Genomic DNA, 21,727 nt, shown 5'->3' with positions numbered 1-21,727 from the left:
GTTTCTGCGATACTTGAATTACTTTGCCGCATTGATCCTCTTAGTTCTCATCACCAACAGTCATCAATCCCAAGATTGGTTCGACGCAGACCTACATTCAATTCTGCTGTCGGCTAATCTTTAAACAGCTAGATGATACTGCTGCTTTACATCCGTCATCTCCGACTCTATGTTGGCCTTCCTCTGCCTTTATTCCCCTCTACCTACCCTTCAACGCTAATTTTCTGCATACTATCGTATCTCATGAATTAGCCGATTAACCCTTTCTAACCTAGAGCTTTTGGGAAAATTCAAATTTCAAGATTTTTCATTATGAAAACTTGAAAATTTTGCAATCAATCGTAATTATCGTGGCAGCTGAATATTTCGTCATTACAATTATCAACACAAAAGAATGCGTAGTTTAGATAATTTCCTAAACAGAGCATATAATATATACATTTAGATGTTACATAGAAGCAACATTGGGTTATTGTGGGTTAAATTGGCCCCAATTCTACCCAAGATTAACAAAAGACTTCTTTCCTCTCCTACTCTACTCAGAAATTCCGCATTACTCACAGGATCTATCCATTCGATCTCCATCATTCTCCTCTCCTCGTTCTGCCAAAAAAATATTTCATGCATTAAGTGGTCACAAATATTTTATTTACTTCTGTTGCATACAGCAGGACTATTTACAAGGTAGTACTGAAATATAACGCATGTATGCAGCCTCAGCATGTATAAAAGTCCTATTGCCGAGAAAGAGGAGATACCTTTTGGAATGGACCTAGATATAGCATCTGAGGATGCGGATGAAGCTTTAGTCTAATGGGAAAACCCATCGAGCATTGGCCTAAAGATTTCGTGCTACAAATTATTTTTACTCCAAGTCTCTGCATTTTTATGAAAACTCAAGAAAAATCAAATTTTTTGTCGGAAGAAGGCCGGGGAAGTTGATCTCTATTTCCTTATATAATATTCGTTAAGGAACCGAGTAGCGATATCAATGAAAATTCCTGTGGCAAGTGGGCATCATAAGGAAATGTCGATATTAAGCTCTTGTTATTGTCCCCCTCGCCCACAAATAATGTTTCGTCAAGGTACCAGCTGTTATTTTCTTATCTATTTTTTTTTCGTTGAAAATTAATCAAAAGGAATTTCCCAATTTATTTTTCCTGAATTTTTAACGCTTTCTTTACCTTAAAAAATCTTAGCATGCGCGTAATAAATAGAGGTCTCAGAGAACTTTACGTTACGTTTACTCAGATTTTATCATCAACACTATTTAGAGTTATGCAAATTTGTTAATTGCATATGATTGTTGTTGTAACAATATTTTGTGTGAAATGAAACGTAGATAATGGGGCGTGCATAATTTTTTAGTTGATTATCGATTATATTTCCTACATAAATTAGCTGCCGCGGAAAACGATCATTATTGATATCAATGGCAAAAGTGATAGCTATAATGCGGGAAATTTTAAATTCAGAAAGAAAAAATCGTCGTGTTTAAAGCCCCGGATTCCAGTCCCATTACATTAAAATAGGAAATGATGAGTACTTCATCGCGAGTCCTCCCCTTTATCAATAAAGAACACGCGGATGAACGGAATTAGTACCAACATTTTTTTCGTTAAGAGACTAATATGAAAAGCAGTGAAGGCGAGCATTACAAACAGCGTTGTATGGTATTTGGGGCAATCCATGCAATGAGATAGAGTGGATAACATGTGGGCATTGTTGGTATTCGTATAACGCGTTTCTCCTGGCTTAGAGCCCACCGCAATCCGTAGAATATACAACGGCCCACTAAATTGCTTCTGCTGGGTAGCAGAGATAAGGGATTAGGAAGAGAGGAATTCCAAATGAAAAGCATTATCATCATTTATGAAGGCATCGTTCACATTGCATTTATGAACAGTTGATTACTGAACGAATGTATGGTTTTATTCTGGAAAGTTATCTTGTAAAGCCTCTAAGGTTTTTGAAAATACATCAAGGTTAGTTAATTTATCTCTAAAAAGGTATTTTTCTCTATCAATATATTACATCGATAATAAGGTCCAAAGATTTTTTACTCTTAACCCTCCGAGTGCCAACCTATTTCCTAGGTACTATGCTAAAAGTGCCGAGGCATTGTTGCTGATTTTGCAGTAGGTTAGGAAAAAAATGAGGTCTCAAAAACAACCAAAGGCATGTATTCAAAAACTCTAGGAAATATTTATTATATGTGGTTTCACCTTTTAATGTAGTATTTGACGAATTTATGGTAATATGAGTTAATTTTTATAATTAAAAAAATAGTTGCAGGAGGAGCGCCATCGCGCTCCTGGCACTTTTAGCGAGAGATAGGAGGATCGCGATGGCGCTCCCCGGCACTCTAAGGGTTAAAAAATATATTACCAGGGTAAAACATCGAAGCATCATGAAAGCTAGTAATCTGTGAAAAATCAAAGTAATCAATTTCCTTTAGAGCACAAACAGGAAACGATACTGTAGAATTCTTATATCGTTAAATTTATTGCGATCGTGCTCTGAAAATTTGTACACTTTGTAAAATGTACAAATCCATGGGATTCAAATTACTTTGGTTCGTCAAAATGTAGGAAAATTGTGATTTTAGTTTTCAAGTGATTAATATCAGAGAAGAGTGTGTTTGGGTTGACTTCTTGTAATGGGCTGGATTAATTTTATTAAAGTACGTATTGCGTCATCGCTTGTCATACCTCCTTGTTTCTCGTCCTGCCTGACTATTCCATTTTCTGTCTCCACGTCTAGCACCAGGCCTCGAAGGTTTCTATTCTATTCCAATAATATTTTCCAACAGTCCACGTTTCTTTCTCCTAGAGTGGCTCTGCCCACACCTATGTTTTCACTTAGTGTTTCCTTTTCTCCAGTCCCATACTCTTAGAGAATTTTAGAGCTCTTTTACATTTATTTTAGAGCACTGTTTTTTTTAATTTTTTAATCCAGAAATCCCTATGAGGAAAAGTCATTTCCTTAGACGGACCCTGAAGTAGGATTTGCGAGCCACTATTCAATTCCAGGTCAAGGCGAAAGATATTTCCACAATGGAATACACTGGCGTCCAGTGTATCCAGTATATTTGCGGGAGATGGCTTAAAGATATGCGGCTGGCTAATTATTGATTTTCTGCGAAGAAAAGGATGGAGTGAAAGAATAATCATTTTCTCCAAACCTAAGAGGACGTATCACTACGGGTCCTTTCTTCTCGTATTTTGTCCTTTTCGTGAAGCAGTCCTTATTTGTCACTAACGCCGTCGTTTTGGACGTTTTTCCGGGTGCATTATGGTGATTTTTGTCAGCAATAACCTTTATCTCAAATATATAAATATTACATGTGAGAAAATACTCGGTGAAATTTTCCAAATTGAGATTCTGGCAAATGCTGATAGGTGTCAACTCCGTACACCCTGTATACCCTAAAAAATCGCGTTTGCTGTGCCCGACTGGTACACCACGATGAGGATTGTTCAAGAGGGCGTGTTGCGTCTAAATAAGTCTATTTCACGATATAAATATTATATTTTTCTGCAAATTTTAAGGTAGGCAAGTTTATAATTATAATTCAGACTATTGATCAGTTAAGATGCACAAAATAAACAGGAGTATTCATTGGTATTAGCTGATGAAATTGTGCTTAGGTATAATTGAATTATTCCCTTGTAGTGATATCCGTTAATTACTCTGTAAGACAAGGGAGTAAATTGTTCTAGAATTCCGTAGCTGATAGCATATTAAATTCGACAAGTAGGTAATGCTTTCACAACTTAACATTTCCTGTCTTACAAATAAGATGAAATTAAACTTCTTAGAAATGCATAATGTCAAAATATGGCCAAGATTATTGCCAGGTCGCACCGCCGCGGCGCCGGTCAGAAGAAATTATTTTTATAGTTATAATTGCGCAAGAAAAAGAAAGCCAACCTCATTGCAAATGCATGTAATGCATTGACTGATAATTACTTTCGAGCAACTTTTTCCTCGTCATGAGCTCATTGGCTGAGCATTTCTGAGCATGTACATATGTTCATTTCAGTTACCATTGAGGCCAAGGACGCATTTCATTTCTCCTGCTACTGTACGTACAACTTCAATTATCGCGAGTATGTCATTGAAAATTAAGTAAAATCCAAGAAGGGGCATAGTTTAGTTGCATTCAGTTTTAGTCGTAATGATTTAATGCACGCATGTGGCTAACCAACCTTTCAAGCGAAAGAAGACTTAAGCATATTTTATGTGAACTGTAAAATTGTAGTGCAGTGAACTGTGGTGCATTGAATTCAACTTTTAATGAATGTATAATTTGGAATGATATTGGTTCATACCAGTGAAAATTTTAAACTTTTTGGTATAAATTATTGTATTCATTGCTTAAAAGAAAAGGCTAGTGCTTAAAGTTTGTATTTGAAGATCCTATAAGAGATTGTAGATTGGAGACTTTATTTTTATGGTAATCCTACTCTGTTAAGTGAGGTGTAACGTTTTATTGTAAATATACGGATTTGTGTGATACCTCGAACATGTTTTTATTTGTGATATCCCAGGACAAAAGCGAAAAAATATACTTCTCCGAGTTAGTTTTATTGATATTCATTCCTACTTTCAAATACAGTCATAGGGAACATGATATAAATAGCCCTTTAATGTAAAGATGACCGCACGGACGTTTTTATAAGGAATATATATGTTGCACAAAATATAGTTACCGAGCATCCCGAGAAAAATCACAGAACATTATTTATTCAAAATAAAATAAAACATTTTTTAATATTTTTTTCCAACTTCGAGAGCCATTAGTAAATCATATCATGCTTTAAGGTGTCGACATTGTGAATTTAAATTCTTTCGTGCTGTTTATGTTTACATTGTCAATGAGTCCCGAATTCTATTTATCATCCCACCTTCCAAGAATTATGTACGTAGTATTTTATGGCCTTAACTATTAATATGGGCTCTCAGAGACCAATGATTACAGCTTCATCCACCTTAGCATCGATTAATGTGTAAGCAATCGATTAAGAGATGAAGAATGAATATTTCATGATAAAATGAACGAGCTGAGACCATGGCGATTTACGATTTTGGCGCGACCATCGTCCGCTTGAACCTTCTGCTCGGTGACCTCGCGCATTTCCAAGGAGGGCGTTATTTCTGACGTTGATGCGATGCGGGCGATCCAATTCCTGTCCCTCCGCCTCCACACCTTCCCCAAACGAACCCCTGACCCCACGGCCTTCCTCATCGCACACGTCCGTCAAGCGTTTCCCGATCCTAAACCACGGCCTCCGCCCTGCCCTATGCCCCTTCCCTAATCCACCCCATGCTGCCCACGCCTCTCGCTTTCTGAAACTATAACGGTTCTCGAAATAAAATGCTTTTCTGCGTGTCTGTGGAGTGTCAAGGTAGGTTATTACAGAGCTGTCTCTGTGTTTTCACGTTAAATGCATTATCATTTCACTATTAAGTCATGTAATTTTTCAGTAATGATGATATTATCACTGGAAATGTAAAAAAGTTAGTAAATCAAAGCCTTCAACTTAGATTATAATCATATCATGATGTATCTCATAATTGTGTCAAATATTAAGTATTTTAACAATTTTAAAATTAGACAATTATGGTTCATAATTATTACTAATATTCAATCGCAATGAGCTATGTTTGAAATGACCTCATTTGGTATATTCTACAGGCTTGTTTATTACATAAACCTACTGGGGTTTCAAACGTCACAGTCAACATAGCATATGAAACCAAAGGGTGTTTTTATAATGATTAGTTCGTGAAGCGTGAAAAGAGAAATCTTTTCAACCGTAGAATTTTTCTTCGAAGTTAATACTGAAGCACCTTTAACGATTTCTACAATTCGAAAAAAACTCACATTCGTATTCTTACGATGATATCGAGGGAACATGCAAATTACCAGTGTGTAAGGGATTTCCATTTCAATCCTAGCTACAAGCGTGCGGGCCATAGGTGTCTCTTGTTCTATTCCATGCTCCGACTGCAGAGAGGGGTGCAAGAGTGAAATACAGAAAGGGAGAGTGTTGTCTGTGAGGAGGAGCCGAGGGAAAAGCGCGTCGTGCACAAAAGCCCCGCGCTTCGGCTGGCTGGGAAAAATGGATTCAATGGAAACAGACTTTCGCTCTCCTTTCGGCACGCTCCCACATTCCTCGGCTGTTTTTTTTGCCTTTTTATAACCCCGCGCGTCACCTATTATATTCCTTCGGAAGGAGACTGCCGCCCGCCCCTCGCTCTGTCCCGAAATTTCGATGGTGACACCACGTACAAACAATGGCGCATCGTGTACACATTTTTTTCCACATTTCACGGGAGTTTGAAGCCAACATTTTTGCACGCTCTTGTCACGCCTCGCGCGAACCGTCTGAAAAATTTGTCTCCTGGGCTTAGCGCGTGATTCGTGGGGTTCCCATTGATTGCAATTGGAGGACTTGAAGCTCATTTGGGCTTGTTAAATGAAAACGCGGATTAATGAGCTAATAATCAAGTTTCATGTTGCCGACAAAAATTTCCAACCGTCTCAGAGTAACTGCACAAAACATTTCTATTTCTTCTCGAAGGACATCTCAATGTATCACGTGGTACCTTCCGTAACTAAGCGGTTCGATATTTATCTCGTCTCTGCCTCGACCTCATTGTATGGGACACAAATTTAACTTCGTCGCCGTAGCTATATTTGAAGGGAGTGGTTGAGTATGGTTTTTTAATACTATGATTTCAAATAGATGATAGGTCGAGTCATTGAGTTGTCTTCCAGATTAAGAATATCCCATATAAAATATTTAATTAATACATATTTGAGTCGATGTCTATCTCAGATTAATCGTTTCAATTATCACCATTTACGACTTCCTCCTCGGAACATAAAGTTTCCAGTGGATCTTGCGACTTTAGCGGACGAAACCTAATTGGCAAATTCACATCTTGTTTTAGATTCAGCAATTGGGCTAATGCCTCATTTTGTATTGAATTAAATAAACGTTTGTATTCTGGCACGGATGTGACGCTGATTTGATGAGATAGCTTAGTTTCGTAGATAGTTGTTTTTTAGTCATCCAAACGTTCATTTTTCGTGCGTTCTGTGTTGGTATGTATTCACAAGTAAAAACCTAATCTCCTTCACTTTGAACGCCCGCAAAAAAGACACCTGTGTGTATGATGTGTGATTTTTTTGTTTTCTTCGTATTTTGTAGCATCTGGATTCTCGAAACCTTTGCCAGCGAAATTATGGTGACAGAAGGCGATGGAATTCCAATACATTCCGCCCTCGCCTCGGAAATATTCCACGATCCCGGTATCCGTGTCAAAGCGACCCTCTTACCCCTCTGCGGATGATGTCTTGGAATGCGTCATGCGACGCTGTTTTGCCGAGATGGCTCGATATTCGTATTGTTTTTATGAGCCCCTCCTCCTCCTCACCCATCCTCCCATTCGACACCCGGCATGTCAACGTTCCGTCCTTTCGGTCACCTCTCTCCCTATCCGCAAGATAGCATTGTGGGTGAGGGGGAGGTGTTTTGATGGTAGGGGGCGCCGTGGGTGGGTTGTCTCTCCCCCTCAGACGTCCATCCCCAGTTTCTTTTACCCCTCGCGTGCACCCCTTCCCCCTTTCCGATGACTTGCCAGCCCCTCCCCCATTCCGCATCACGGAGACACCCCCTCAAACCCCCCCTCCTTCCCCCATCTCCGCTCCCTCAACGTTGCTCGCCCACCCACTTCCTCCCCTCGAAGAGAGAAGAGTACATTTCCTCCCGCCCGACGCGACCAAGGCTTGGAGCACGCCTCCTCTCATTCTATTGCCTAGTTCTCTGCGGCGCGACCCGCTCCTCCCAAGTCGCGTGCGGCGATAGACCGCGAAAAAAGAGGCGCTATAATAGTGGTCCCGCCCGCCCGCGCAAGCAGCAGGCCTTGTGCCGGCACCGTCCTTTTAGACGATACGCTACTGCCGACGGTAGGAGTCGAGTAGCTTGGTTCCTGTGATCTGTGTGCTGTGATTGATTCCTCTCCGCGGTTGTTCGAGAAGGACACCTTCGCGGGATCCCCACGCCCTTTCGTCCGTCGATGCGGTGAGTGAGTGTGTGCCTTGGTTTCTTCTTCGCTACGTCGTCTTCTTCCCTCTCATTGGCTGCGATCGGCGCGCGTCCCTGCGACCGATCTAGGAAGTGTCCTTTGCGACGACGCAGGTCGATTCCGTGACCCCATCGGAAGGACGTGACTCCACCCGAATCTTTCCTCGATGCCACTGGATACGTGCTAGGCCCAACAATAAGGTTGTTTGAATGATTTGTATGCAAAGGTATGCTCCCCGCGTAATTATTTGTGTTGTTACTGTTACAAGTGCTCTTCGGCTTAATGTACCAAGTTTTCATTTTGTTTTAATTATATCTGCGAGCTAAGAAGACATTTCTTTTGTATAATCAGGTGTAAAATGCACACGAACAGATCGTGCCTAGTACGTAATTGAAAGCGGCAATTGAATAATGCTGACGAATGTTGGGATTTTCAGTTTATTCTTTTTTGGGGAAGAATATTTTGTCATCATATCTCAGAGAGGGACGTATATATAGATATTTTAATTAGAGAATTACTTGATGGCTTTCGACACTGAAGTGCCTGAAAAAGAGGAAATCATACATGAAGGTTCTAGAGTTCTTCTTGAAGTCCCCCTAATAGATATTTCTACATATAATATTTCCTATGAACGTTTGATTTAGGCTTACCTACCTCGAATTCTTCGAGCAAATTCCACCAAGTTGTGCGATGAGAATCGAAATGTGGGTTTAGTAATCATAATAAAATATGACGTACGTCAGATACACTTACTTGCTCTAGTGACTATTGGAAACCTACATTGCCTTTGGGCTCACCAATGCCACATACCCTGGTTAAAATGAAGTCCTGTTTTCGGTACTCTCTTATTTTGATTTTAGTATTTCACAGCTTATGTAATTAGGTCGTCTACTGTGTCATATCTTGGTGGAATCAAAATTACAGCTGCTATCCATGTCTTGGTTTTATTGTTCAAAACAAGGTGATCTTTTTATTTTTGCTTTGTCAAAATGCCACAGAATGGATGAAAGTTGCTAAATTTGCAAATTCCTTTTATAGTTTTTATTTACGATTTATGTTATTTTCACTATTTCACCAAAGGATATCGTAGCTGATAAAACAACGATCAATGTGCAGTAGTTTCTTTTGTGTGTTTGATTTCACATAAACTATGTCAAAATTGGTGGAAATGTCTGCTCGTTCGGTGAGGTCAATATCATGTGGTGTATGAACGATTTATTTATTCAGATATACCTAAGTATATTGTATGCATGAGTTCCTCATCATTTGAAAAAATGATATTTCGGAGTAGTAGCACCGTACCTTGGTAATATTCCACGGTATAATCGTAATCTACTGAAGATATTTACAGTGAAATTACATAAAAATATACTGGCCCAATGGTAATAGTTAACGTTAATTTACCAAGAACTAGTTTGCTGTGTTGATTATTTGGAATAATTTCAATTATGCTAACGAAGATTAAAGTAAGTAATTGAGTCCTAAAAGGGCAAATTAGGAAACAAAAGGTGTGCTTCCACCTAACGTAATTATTTCTTTGTGCTCCTAAATATGTCACTCGTTTTTCGCGCAGACGCATGTCGGAGGGTCATTCATTGGCCATATGAATGAGTCTACGTATTTGCAATGCCTCCATCTTTGACGTGTTCGTAATCTCGATCTCGCTCCCATTGGAAACAACCCATTGTTGTGAGCTGACAATCACAAAGTGTCGTAAAAATTGTATATATTCGAGAGCAAGTTGATATTTTCATCACGCTCTTTCTTCCCATGCTCTCCCTTAATCTGTCATATCATGGCCGTGAAGTCAGCCCCATTTTGGAACTAATAGATCTCATATTTGGAGGTTTCACTCAGCAGCGTTTCTGTATATGGTGCTGCAGACATTGCATACATTGTTTTGAATGTTATTTCGTCGTTGTCTCATTGATATTCCGGGAATTGCCTTCGTGTGTTACTAAATCACTGTACTTAAACATGTTTCGGTAAAATCAAATGAATTCATGCGGGCGGATAGTACCTATTTATGCATCACACAGTTAGAATTATCTTCGTTTCGATTGCTTTTGCATAAAATAATTACATTAGCCGCATAAAATTTAGATATTTTTGCGTCGCTTGAAAGCCTTCTTTTTATTACGACCATTTCTAAAAAAAAGCATTTTTTGCTGGTAGAATGGAGGAGCTGTGGGCCCAAGGGTGCAATTTCGTTGTTTGGTACTAATTTTGTTTTTTTCCTTACTTGGGAACTAAACGACTGGTATCGATTGTAAATAAATGTTTGATCCCATATGGTGTCGCCTCGATGATGCTTTGTTTGGATCAGCCCATTTTTTTCTTTTTTTTTTGCTCATCATTATTTAATTGCCTGCAGCATGTGTAGTGGGTGTATTGCTGAATTATTCAAGCTGGAATAATTTATTTAATTCCATTGATGATATTTAAACCTTCATTGATAACCACGGGATTGTAGTGAGGTTCTGTGATGAATTTTATCACATTTATATTTTCTGTAGGAATTTTTCTCCTCATTTCGCTTTTCTCAGCATACTACTTAAACGCTTAATCTATTGATGGGAAACTTAACACGTCTTACCATAGAGTAAGTATATTCTTATATACTTACTCTATGGTCTTACTTTAACATCCATTCAAACCTGTAGTTCATGCTTCATTGCTTCATTTACCCAGACTATTTCGCTGTAGATGAGTGGTATAAAATAGTCCCAGCTACTTAAGAGAGAGAGAGGAGGTGGCAAGAGATTATTAGGGATACTATAGGCTCTTGGATACAGCAGCAATAAGGGCTCGAAAAACTGACATTGGAAAAACTAACGTGCTAGCCGCATTCAAACTTTGGCGTTCATTAATCATGGGGAATTATATATTTTCAACAAGGCAAAAGTATGGAAAATGCTTCAAATGAAATGAATTAAAAATCCAGCAGCTTCCATGCCCCTATCTTAACAATCATTGTTGTCCTTAATCCTTATTAACTACTAGCGCGGTTTTTTGAGACGTTAGTGCTGGCGTAGGGACATATCAGATCCCCAAATTACTTATTTAATTTATTAATTACTACTGATATTTTGTCAAAACCACCATAAATATTTGAAAGTTTAAACTGTTTTCAACAGGTGTAGATTATTAGATTTTGATATTTTTAATATTTTTTCATATGTTTAGGAAAAACCTTTAAATCATATTTAATTTCTCTTCATTCATGTCCTGGGAACTCATAATTCGATTATTATAACAAAATGCAAAATAAAGTAATATACACAGCTTCCCTTCACAATGGTAATTACTTCAATGCAAAATAAAGTAGGTATCTACAATGCAAATAGTGGCGTGTGGACATACCGATTCCCTAGATCACTTTGCACAATGTTTACACTTCACAAGGGTGAGATAGAGTGACTAAAACCAGTTTGGTGGGAGTAGACTTGAAGCTACTAAGTAGCTAAGCAGTATTGCCAAATCGCCCTGGAAGTAAACAACTAATTTACTAGCCTGGGGATATACCATCACCCTGCGCCAGAAGTTAAGCACTTAACCCTGCGTAACCCTTTCTTGATAAATTTTGAGAATCAGCCCTACCCTTTAAGTTCCTTTTGTTCGCCTCAGATAAAAAATGTACTTTTTCTTCTCTTGAAACTAATCGCGAACTAAACTATTTTTCCATTTTGATTGCGTTGATGAATATTCGTTATTTCCTTTTCATTCGAAAGCCCATGGAGTGAATAAGACCGGAAGAATTCAGCTATTGAAGCTGGACGTGATATAAAAATTTTTGTCGGGGCTCAATGTTGCAGTCGTTTCCCCTTTCGCGTTTTCCAAAAATCGATAAGCCAATTCGCCAAGCCAATAAATCAAGCGTTTTAGATTTCTGTGTAATGGGGATACTATCGTAAATCTAAAAAAAACAGTATTAAATATTTCTGTAGTGTTTTCGGAATAGCTGCGAACTGAATCTTGTTCAAATGGTTTTCTTAGTAAGCAGATATCTGTTACTATATTGAATTGAACTAGAATTTCGAATGTAAACACGCAATTATTTGTTCATTTTGTACTAAACGTACCAATAACTTTTTTATCGTGATATTATTCAGCGTCATGTAACCATTTGAATTGTCCGCGTGAAAATCTTTCTGACTCGATTCTGATTATTTTTTTAAACTTCCAAATCCGTTTTCCGTCAACATCCACTATTTTATTATGTTATTAGGATTTCTTTTTACTTGTTACACTGAATATTCATTTGCAGCAGATTTACCGCAAAAAAAAAACTGGAGGTACTAGTTTTTTTGTGTATGCGTCAAAAATTTCCTCATATTTCATCACTGTGACACTTAGTAACTCAAAATCGAAGCTTTTGACGAGTGAAATATTTTATGTATTCATAATGGTCACTTTTTAATAACACAATTGTCTAACAACAAGTTTGAGAATTTCATTTTAGTACTTCCTAGTACTATAACCAGTTTATGACCACACTTTTTCCCACTAACCATTCGTCATAGAGCAAGGGGACGTAAGCAGGGACATTTTGACGTTAAACTTTTTCTAAAAGAACCATATTATGACTTTTGTGGGCTAATCACAGGTTTTAATGCTGAGAATTATGTTTTCTGAAAAATCGTGCTCGTTATTAGCTCAGTTTACCGCCGCTGATCGGCGTTGCCCCCTCTCTTCCATTGGCGTTTAGCCAGACGAGGTTTCAGAAAACGCAGCATTCGCAATGAAGTCAAATGATTATTCTAGGGAAATGGTTGTATCCGAATTCCGTTGGAAATTTAACGTGAAAGTATGTGCACTGTCCTAATCCCGATGTTCCACGACAAATCGTTTTCTCGGAAAAAGATGGGATTATAAACCATTGTTATTTCTAAGATGTGATTGAGTTCAGAACCAGAAACTTCGTGGACCCCATAAAAAAATCAAAGATTAAAAATGCATACAAATTTAGCGTGTTTCGCCCGATTCGCTTTTAAGTCAATTGCACAAGTTACTCTCAGCGCCATAGTGGTAAAAATGAACTATTGTTAAACTCTATCGCTAGCAGAAGGTACAAAGTTTCCTTGTTATTATACTGTATCAGCTCAACAGAAAAAATACCCAAAAAGTGTGCACATCAACCGAAATATGAAGAGGCTATCTTCAATTTGTGAAGGTTCACATCCATTTCCACGAGTTTTATGTGCCTAATTGCATGTATGTCGTATTTAATTGCAAATTATACACTCCTGGGATGTAAATTTTAAACCTAGCATTATATTTTATGGCTCCTCAAAACTCGGAGAAAAATCCTTGTGTGTTGTGAGTCATTGTCGCGAGGATCTTGAGGTCGATGAAGGCAGAGTGTAAACTCAGTGATCTCTGCACACATTCACAAGAGCCTTGTGTAAACCACCGTCGAGAAATGCGTGCCCATGAGCCAGGCGTTAAATTCATATTTGAGACAATAAGGCTGGCGGAGAGCAGAGGAGGCTCTTGGCTGTGGAGCATCTGGCCCAGAAACATCTGTGCTAACAGGAGTATTCCTTGTACGCAGGAGTTCCTGTTTTTTGCCACATGACGTTACCTACCTTTTGCGTAATTCCTTTTCCATAGTCGGAATCCTTTGATTATTATTTGAACACAAGGAGCTACTTAGTGCCAAGAATATCAAAGTAAAGTTTCTTGTTCATTTTTCATTCGGAGGCTAGACAACCGGGGCACCCACCCGACTCCGCCGTTTGAGGAGGATCAAAATATACTTTAGACGGGATTTTTCACCAGGTATTATTGAATTTATGAAATATATTTGTGAAAGTAGGTAACTTTTCTCAATACATTATTCACTATATCGAGCGATAAACGGCGGAACATGAGGACGATCCTACAAATTCGCGAAAGCACAATTTATGCCTGCAGAACGCGTATAAGCGATAGGGCTTACGTAGGTAAGTAATTACTCACCGGATATGAAGAAGAGGCATTTTTATTAATTGTATTTAGTAGAACATGATATTTTAAACGAATGAATAATATAGACAATTACACGGAAAGCATTCAGTTGCCTCGTCGCCTGATTCAATTGCGTGTGAGAATAATACCTGATATGCTCTCTTCATGGTGCTCTCATTTATAAACGGGAATCAATGTCTAGGTCAAGCCGCGAGACTTGAGCGTGCATGCGTGCGATCCCTTCCCTAATGCGTCCGAGAGCCGTCCACTCTTCACCTCCCATCATCCCCTCGGGTTGCGAGGCAACAACCTGCACCGCCGCGCCGGCCGATGGTCTCTCCCGCCGATCCGCTTTCTTCACTCTCCATTTCCTCCGCCGCGAGCGAACGTCAACCCCACGCGAGTGTGGAGAATCCGCGGAGCGAAAGGATTCGAGCATCGGGACATCCTCCGCGTAGAAAGTCCCGCGAAGAAAGTGGCCGCCCGCTCGCTCTCCAAACCGACACACAAGGTACACATGCTGACGGAAAACAAACTGATATTTTTTTCAACCCCTCGCACCACCAGATTCTCACGCTTTCTTGAGAACAATGGTATCCCGTTAATTGTAAACGTTCTCCCGATGCCATAAGATAACATCGCGATAATGTTGGCGGCGGAGTTGTCTAGCTTACGGGTGCCGTAATATCTTTGTTTCGTAAAAATTTGGATTTTCTAGGACGGTTGGTGAATTTCATTCGACTGAATTTGTGTCTTTGAGGTTATCTTCTCCGATGAATACGATACACCATGTCTGTGCTAATACTGGTATGAAACTATTCTATATGCTTACTCTACCATTACTAATTACAGAGTATTCACGACTAATTAAATGCGCAATGAGCTACGAGCCAAATCGCATGAAAGCGAGAGCCAACTCTCATTCTAATGTATTTACGTTACCAATATTTTTCGCATTAGGTCTAAGCTTAGTGGACTCATTTTACTTTATGCTGATATCAGTGGCCTAATCTTGCCCAATTGATTGTATTCTGAAATTTTTTTCTCTATTGAAAAAACCAAACTCGTAAAAAAGCGATATCTTGCGCATGTAGTTATGCTTAATTGAAAATATAAAATATATGAATAATTGTGTAGATAAAACGTGGGTTTAATTCTAGTATGTGCTGTGATATAATTTAGAGCTAATAGAGTCAGTAAATATATGCAACAATTTTAAATTCTTATACAGCATTACGTGGGCAATATTACTATCTGGAAAAGATCGTATATTTGGTTTTTAAACATTACAGAGGACACAATATGATATATGTATATCCATAATGTAATGCCTATGCGTTAATGCGTGCCATACTATTTGAAATACCAAAGACCGCATGCGGTGGTTAGACGACTGGCATGAACCTTATATCTTTAACGAATAAAAACAGTCTGGGAAACAATGGAAAAAATCGTAAAATGAAAAAGACAGGGGTAGATATTATTAGTAAATATTGATTACAGACGTAGGTATCTCTTTTTAATGAACAAATTCGTTCGCAACCACTTCTGCTGTGGTGAATGGAGTTGTTTTCTCCTCAGTTGTTGGATTAATTAGGGGAATGATCAATCAGTACTCTTCCGAAGTTAATTACTCCCATTCGGGTTGTCAAATGAAGGGCTGAATATTCAAGTAGATGGTGGAAATCAATGCAAATGAAACTCCCTGTCGAGGCCACGTCGAGGGTGGCGCTCATTATTTCACTTGTTGAAACCCTTATCCTGACAGCTGAATAGCGTCACTCATTTGATACAGTTTCTCAATCCATTATGAAGTACAACGTTTTACTCGCATTAATTAAACGCTTGATTATGACATGGTGGGTAACGATTTGTATGGTATTTTTGTATTTAAATTTGTGGCCTTCCAGCAGTCACTGATTTGCTTTTTTGTGTGGCTGGTAAAATTATTGTGTGTATGAAGGTTGTCAATCCTCCTGAGTTTTGGCTTTAACTTATGTTTCATTTTACTTTGCGTCGTGAGGAAATTTATGTTTTCCATCTATTTAAAACTAGAAAATAATAATTATTTTACACAATCTTTCTCCGGGATCCCCCGGAAAGGGATTTTACACGTGCGTATAATGCTTTATTTCGTCGAAATAAATCCGCGCCCTTTATGGGCTGAATACACTTAGATTATTTTCAGAAATAGAGGCAATTAAATCAACACTTAATCTTTAACATTGTAAACTTCACGTGCTTGCTAAAATTGTCTTTCTTGCCCATGACGTTATTTCGTACAGTTTCCCGAGATTCAAGGCGGGTTTGCCCTTTTGAGTTTTCCGGAAAAATTAATGCATGACGTCAATGGCGTCACAACAATCACTTGATAACGCAAGAAGTGTTCGCGGAACTCTACTTATTATTAGCGGAAATTTAGCCTTGGCAGTTTTCGGAATTCGAGTGAGATGTTTCGGTAACAAGCATGTTTTAGTATTCTTAGAACGATAGCTTAAATTACAGCAATTATTTGGCATAAGCTCTCATTAAACCATTGGCATGTGCCTTTTGCATTTTTAGAGTCTATTTTTTTATTTCCTCGTGCCACTTGGGATTTTGTGCCAGCATAGCGTAGTTTTCATTGCGTTTGCGTCCCAAGGCCCTACCCGCAATTTGAACTTCTGATCTTTAGGCCCATAGGTCAACGCTGTGAAATTAATTTAGTCATTGAATCCAGGCTATCGATATTTTCAAATGATTATGTTGCATTGGCAGTGTTGTATTTTTTCAATATAGCTTTTTTATTTCGCCACACATGCAAATTATAAACTGTCTTTTTAAACTTCGTTTAGTCATAATCAAGAGTAAACAATCGATTGATCCGCCCAAGTGTAATTTTTTAGAGACAAGTTTAATGCTTTAGAGAAAGGGGACAATATTTTCCCCTTTTGGACCCTGTAAATAATAATATCCAATATTATACCTACCGCAAAGAATGTGCTTATGACAAGCTTTTGAAGTTATTCGAAATTTTTCGAGTTTAAAAATTTTTCTTTGTTCCCTAACAAAACGATCAAAGAGCATTAAGTTGTAGGTGATATTTAATGTTCTTTAATCCTCTTTGGGGGCGAATGAAATATTTTTTATGGAAGAATGGAACTAACGGAGGAACGTTTTGCTGGAATAACTGGCACTGTGTTGTTATGAATTAAATTAAAGCGCTTCTTAATACCGACCTGCGATTCACAAACATAGTCGGGTGAATAATATAAATTTTGCCTGCTGTCATCCCTGAAAATTTGTATTCTCTCTGATTTCTTAATGCTAAGCTGCCTTTATATTTGAAGAGGCTTGTGGTAGGTAATCGAGTTCAATCAACGGTTTAATGTATTCACGGTATTTTCTTCATTCTAGAATTGAATTGTATGTGCAATTGGATATCCCTTGCTGAAATAGCATGCACTACTTTCGACGGTGGATTATTGCAGTCTGTTATATGGATAGTGTAGTACTTAAGCGATTCCACCGTGAATTATTTTATAAACGGAAAGTTTCCATTATGATTCAACTAGTTATCCGTGTGCGACTGCATGTCCTGAAGGTCACTCACTCATTGATGTAAGTATTTGAAGGGACAGTGAAGCGATATATTAACACACCTGGGATCTCAAAGGCAGCACACGGCCTCCTCCTAATATTCCTCGTGGTGGCCGGTGGCGGTGTACGGTGGGGATACGCACCTAGGTTTCGTTTATCTGGACGATTTCCTGCATGGCAAGCTTAATTAATATGTTTAATGCATAAATCAGCCGTCTACATTTCATAATAGCCAAATTAGGTGATCGGATCCATCAAACGAAGCCATAAGTTTAGTATAAAATTTAGTTTGTTGCAGCAGGTGATATCAAAATTTATATCAACTTTCAAAATCAGTTTACGTATTAAAATGATTACATTTGAGAGTATGAGAGGTCAATATGTAAAAACCTACTGTAATGGCTGTTTGGTTTGATAAGATATTTTGTGATTTTCATGTTAATTTTGTCATTTTTTTCATTTCTCAACGAGGGTATAATGGGGTTGTCTAGCTTTTAACTGAGGTCTTCCATTTCATTTTGATTTTCATGAAATCAGTGTCGGGAAAAATTGTAACATAATCTCACCAAGAAACTTCCTTTAAGACCTATGGAGATAAAAAACATTATACCTGTAATGATCATGAATTTTAACGTTGTATATGCCTTTGTTTGTTTTCTCGATTTCCTGAACTTTTACTCTTTTCATTTGATTTTTCCTCAGAAATATATTTGCACAAAATCTGGTGAATACGTATGACATTCGTTCAATTTATGTATGTTTTTTGTGTGCGATAATTTTCTTGGGCTAACGGAATTCGTATTAAGAGCAGGATAGGTGAAATCGGATTTTCTATTGCACAGATTCAATTTATTTTGCTTGGCAGAACGGAGTATTAGTTTGTGGCGAACAACTAAATTTATAGAAGCTGTTTTCACTAATCCTGTAGTCAGGTGTTAATTGCTTCATGGAGTGAAACACCACCTTGGCGCCAATAATGGATGGTGGGTGGGTTTAAAGAGACTATACTTACAAACGGAATGTAAACAGTAAAAATGAATTCGAACGCATACTTCCGGAAAGATACGGTGTTCAGTGATTCGCTATCTATGAAATGAAAATTGTTATTCTTTTCTGTTAGTACTTTTTTGTAGTGGTGGATACAGGGTTTGTTGCTCGCTAGAGTTGGTACGAACAGACAGGATGTCAATAAATCATCCCTTTCACTCCCGTACGGTTAGCGGAATCGCCATATCGTTAGCATCAAAACGAAAAAATTAAATCTGTATCATGAAATTCACGTTCTCGCTCCCTTTCACTCGTCAAGCATTCGAGGGTCGTTGTGTTTCTGACACGGGGCTGTTTACGTTTATCGCCCTCTCATCCTTCCAAAACCTTCCCTCTTCGTGCGTGACTAGTCTCCGGCGCCTCCCCCCTCCTCTTTCTCACGCGCTAACTGACGCCCGCAATAATGCGTTGGGCCGCGCAGCGCCAAAGGGAGGCTGTTGCGCGGACGACGCGCGCTAATTTCCAAATTGCCATCGGGTCGGCGTCGTCGACCTTGGGGGAGGCCTTATTGTGAGATAGTGTCATGGTGTCATTTTGCCGCGCTCTAGGTTGTGGATAGCGGTCCCCGAAGGGGGTGGAGGGTGCGGTGGGGGACAGGAGGAGGGCCCCGTACTCTTATCACACGAACAGCACACGGCCTTCCTCTACAGCGGCCGCAGAGACTGGCATCTCTTCCACATCGCCCGACCTTATAGGCACGTAGCAGGGGAAGGGGGGGGGGAAGGCTTTGGGGGCTTCTGCTCCTCCCCCACGAAATTTTTTAACTTGTTGCGACCGCCCGCCATACATCTCCTTAGGAGACACCTAATCCAGGGGCAAGTTTACTCTTTATTTTTATTGCTAAAATTTTTTACTGGGATCAGCGTCTCAGAACCGAAATTTTCTCAAAATCGGATAAAATTAACCACTACCGCACGTACACCAAAGATTAAAATTTCCTCCAAAAATCCACCTGATTGCAACCTGAAAACGCAAACAGAGACCAAGACGGAGTAACTGGAGCCATTTTTCCGTGAAAACCAACGATGACCATTAATTTAAGCATCATGAAAACGAAATTCATGGCTTATTTAATGAAATTTATGATTTTATGCTACGTGAAAATGGAAAAAATACCAGAATATACAACCGGTACTAAATTTTTTATTTTTGTTTAACATTTTACTTCTCAGACACGTTTTTTATTTTGGTACGCAAAGACTTGTTGTAGGTTAGCTTTCCATAAAATACAGATTATCATGCAGTCTGTGATATTGTACATGTAATGTGGTTAGTCTGAAAATTTCAGGAAATGCCAGCTTGACATTTGACATTAACAATGATCGTGGTCACTTATATACGAAAATTGAAAAAAAATTAGTTAATGGCTTAATAATTGACTACACGAAGATAATTATTGCAAATGCAAGTTTCTAATATTTAAGTCATCATGGTTTTAAAATGAAATCCGCGTCATTTGTATTTTTCCACCGGGGAGAATTTTGACATTTTGGACACTTTAAACGTCCGATTTTCTTGAAAAAATATTTTATTCGAGCCCTAATACCGTTTTTCACGTGTCCTCAACGCAATGGGGATATGATTTGTATTCAAAATATAAATTACTTCACGTGTTCAATTAAAATAACGCTACGAACGCAATCAGCAGTCTTCGGCGTTATTACAGTAGGGAGTGCTATGCTCTGCGATAAATACAACTCAAACTTCTCTCACGTTTGGGACTTGTAGCCATAAACTTTCGTATGCACCCCTTCTACTCCTTTAGAAGGGTACAAATTAATTTAACTTATAACAATTAAACATTTTTGATAAAATTTGGGGGGATCATGATCCCTCATTAATCCGCCCCTGCTCCTATCTCTACTCTTGAGTTTCCTTCACCCTCTCCTCCTTTCTATCTCATCCTTCACATTTTCCTAGCTCCCCTCTCCCTCTCCTTTCCTTTAACCGCACCATTTCGCATGGCACGTTCCTCCCCCACTCCTTCCTCTCCCCTCCCTCACCCCCACAGCGTATCCCTCACGTCACTCACCTCACCGAATCCGGTTTCCATGCCTCTTAACTGCTTTATGAGCAGAAATTCGCAGCGATAACGCACATTCGCCTGAGATTTTCGGCCCCTCGAGCACGCCAGCAGTGCGTCAAATATCATCGCTTCTCGCGGAATCCTTAATGGCTGCATCATGTTGCCACGCTGATGATTGTGTCAATTCCCTTTGAAAATGTAGTGCTCGTAGACTATGAGCTCGTGGATCTGGATTGATTCTCACCTTGCTCGGCTTTACCGTGAGCTGTGCGAGAGCGTGTGGAAGTCGTGCGGATTGGCTTGCGCTTCTATGACCTTGTCATGTGCAGCGGAGAAATGCGAATCTTTAGAATTAGAATAATGTTTTGAAAGAAGAATACGTTGATTGATTGCATAGTTTGATTAATTGGCGTATCTACAAAAGAGTTTGTTTTATAGCCGCATAAAATGTTTGCCTTCGTCTAGATCAGTCTCCTTCTTCGTCGATCTTATTCAATTCTAATCCTACTCTAAGTTCAACTATATATTTCATCGACTTCTCTGGGGTCACGATCCATCTGGATTACTTTTATTTACCTCCTATGTATACCACCTCTTGTTATGAAACCAGACCATCTAATTTTTTCTGCGCCTCAGCTCAATTATAATGCTCGGAAATCGCTGTAGATTCTCATTTTCGTGTTTATCCTTTCTTCTCAATTTTTCTTCGTCACGTATAGGACCGTGAATTTTCCTCAATATCCTTTACTCAAACAACATTAATTACTCTCCATCTTTTCGTGTTTAAGATCCGCAATGCAGTACAGGAAACAACTTGTTTCATGTTGCTTACTTTGGTTTAGCCAGTTGCTAATAAGGATGGTCTAATTTTTAAAACGCATATTGGCATAAATTTTATGAATTAAATTTAATATTTATACGCGCAACTATTTGATATAGTAACTGCTCAGTATTTAAAAAAGTCAACTTTATTCATGTAAGTAATACCTTTCATCGTCCATGAAGAGATTAGCCAAAATGAGTGTT

The 21,727-nt window shown here is 38.8% G+C and overlaps 1 protein-coding gene across 2 annotated transcripts in view; it reads left to right on the top strand.

Annotated features, from left to right (window-relative positions):
• The window catches only part of LOC124157854, a 246,324-nt gene that overhangs the window by 42,826 nt on the left and 181,771 nt on the right, over positions 1–21,727 (top strand). Inside the window, exon 1 of one of the 2 annotated variants that reach the window (XM_046532923.1) lies at positions 7,847–8,096. The exons of the other annotated variant lie outside the window; for it this stretch is intronic. The gene's annotated coding sequence lies outside the window, so the exon portion shown is untranslated. Of the gene's footprint in view, positions 1–7,846; positions 8,097–21,727 lie in introns of those variants that run through there. 2 annotated transcript variants of the gene reach the window in all.

This window comes from Ischnura elegans, chromosome 1 (assembly GCF_921293095.1).
Source record: "Ischnura elegans chromosome 1, ioIscEleg1.1, whole genome shotgun sequence".
Classification (NCBI taxonomy): Eukaryota; Metazoa; Arthropoda; class Insecta; order Odonata; family Coenagrionidae; genus Ischnura; species Ischnura elegans.
Note: the sequence above shows the minus strand (reverse complement) of the source record. Positions and strands in the feature narration are given on the sequence as shown.